This window comes from Anomaloglossus baeobatrachus, chromosome 12, assembly GCF_048569485.1.
Source record: "Anomaloglossus baeobatrachus isolate aAnoBae1 chromosome 12, aAnoBae1.hap1, whole genome shotgun sequence".
NCBI classification, from domain to species: domain Eukaryota; kingdom Metazoa; phylum Chordata; class Amphibia; order Anura; family Aromobatidae; genus Anomaloglossus; species Anomaloglossus baeobatrachus.
The window spans coordinates 24,329,989-24,332,437 of NC_134364.1; positions in this window are offsets into that span (position 1 = coordinate 24,329,989).

Sequence of the window (2,449 nt, forward strand, 5' to 3'; positions counted from 1 at the left end):
ACACATTCTCGCTTTGCGTGCGACATTTTGTTGTGTATCTCCTTGTTTAGCTGCTCATTCCCACCAAACCATGCATGTACAGAGCAGATATAGGAATTAATGGTGCACACACTGGGACGAAGCCAGATAAGAGCGGTGGAGGAAGCCGTTGACTGACACGTTGCGTGCTGTCATGTCAGCTGGAACGATGATTCAGTTTGCTGGAGGAACTAAGTCATCCTAACTGAAAATGGCATCTGGGTTTTAGTAACTTCTACTGTTTGGTGCCTCCAGCGGGGCCCACCAGAGGATTCTCCTGCCCTCCTGTGGGCCAGTCCCAGCCTGGTGCTATGTACAGATAAATGCAATGCCCTGTGTTCACCATACAATGATTATTCTCTTTGTGCTCCTTCTTGCCTCCATACACTAAGGCTATGTGCCCACGCTGCGGAAAATGCGCGGATTTTGCTGTGGATTTCTCGCGGAAAAGCCGCGGATTTCCCGAAAATCTGCAGCTCAGGCACTTCCCAGCCATTTCTATGGCATTTTGGAAATGCTGTGCCCACGCTGCGGATTTTTCCGCAGCGGATTTCGTGCCGATTTTGATCCGGAAAAATCTGCAACATGTCAATTATTGTTGCGGATTTTCATCCGGATTTTGGCTTTAAAATTGGTAAAAAAAAAAAAAATCAGCAGCAATTCCGCGGTAAATCCGCGGCAAATCCGCACCTTTGAAAAGGTGCGGATTTTGCGGGAAAGCTGCGGATTTTGATGCAGAAAAATCTGCAGCTACATTCTCCCGTGGACACATAGCCTAATGATGTATAACACACCCCGATATTCAATAAAACAATAATCAAACCCTCGCATTGCTGTTCTCCATCACCGTGACCAGATTTCTCCCTCAGTATCCTGTGATTTCATTGTGCCGCCTGATGTCCCCCGTACACCTCCATCTGATCGGGCTCAGGTCTGTGACTTACCACATGGCGGAGCAGGGAGCCATAGGGTCTTTGTTCTAAGCCAGTTTTTCACTGTATCTACATCCTCAGTACACATGAAGTTAAAAGCAGGAGCCATCTATCTCTGTCTATTTCGCTCTGGTTGCTGCCTCGCTCTCTCTAGTGGCTGTCTTGCTCGCTCTGGTGGCTGTCTTGCTCGCTCTGGCGGCTGTCTTGCTCGCTCTGGCGTCTGTCTTGCTCACTCTGGCGTCTGTCTTGCTCGCTCTGGTGGCTGTCTTGCTCGCTCTGGCATCTGCCTTGCTCTCTCTGGCGTCTGTCTTGCTCTCTCTGGCGTCTGTCTTGCTCGCTCTGGCGTCTGTCTTGCTCTCTCTGGCGTCTGTCTTGCTCTCTCTGGCGTCTGTCTTGCTTACTCTGGCGTCTGTCTTGCTCTCTCTGGTGGCTATCTCGCTCGTTCTGGCGTCTGTCTCGCTCTCTCTAGTGGCTATCGCTCGCTCTGGCGTCTGTCTTGCTCGCTCTGGTGGCTGTCTTGCTCGCTCTGGTGGCTGTCTTGCTCACTCTGGTGTCTGTCTTGCTCTCTCTGGCGTCTGTCTTGCTCACTTTGGCGTCTGTCTTGCTCTCTCTGGTGGCTGTCTCACTCGCTCTGGCGTCTGTCTCGCTCTCTCTAGTGGCTGTCTCGCTTGTTCTGGCGGCTGTCTCGCTCTCTCTAGTGGCTGTCTCACTCGCTCTGGTGGCCGTCTCACTCGCTCTGGTGGCCGTCTCACTCGCTCTGGCGGCCGTCTCGCTCGCTCTGGCGGCCGTCTCGCTCGCTCTCTTGGCTGTCTTGCTCGCTCTCTTGGCTGTCTTGCTCGCTCTCTTGGCTGTCTTGCTCGCTCTCTTGGCTGTCTTGCTCGCTCTCTTGGCTGTCTTGCTCGCTCTCTTGGCTGTCTTGCTCGCTCTCTTGGCTGTCTCGCTGGCTCTGGTGGCTGCCTCGCTCGCTCTGGTGCACTTAGTCAAGAAATCTAATTTTGGAACACTCAAAAGAGTTGTTTGTTCTAAATCTGACCAGGATTAAAAGGGGGACTTTGATTCAGCCAGCTTGCACCATGAATTAGAAACGTTGCAGCTTTTTTGAGAAAACCTGTTGCAGGCGCTGCTGAGGGTGACAGGTGACTGGACCAAGTGCTATCTCCCGCTGGCTTCTCCTGGCCCAGTATACACAAATAGGAGAGACCTGTCAGTCCGGTGAACGGGCGGGGAGACGTCAGCGGGAAGAAACTCATCCCTAACTGCAGCGGAGCTCTTCAGTAATGGCCACAGCCGACATCTGCCTGAGACGTCTTGGCGTAAACAGTCACATTCTTTTATTTAAATCCGTTTTATTAGAAAAGGAACAATCGACACAAACACATTAAATTAAATAACGGCTCTGTATACATTATACTCAACAAAAACATTTGCTGCCTATGGAAAAATACGACATAAGTGCTTTCAGAAAAGTCTCTTTCTATTATAAACATTATCTGTTTTCC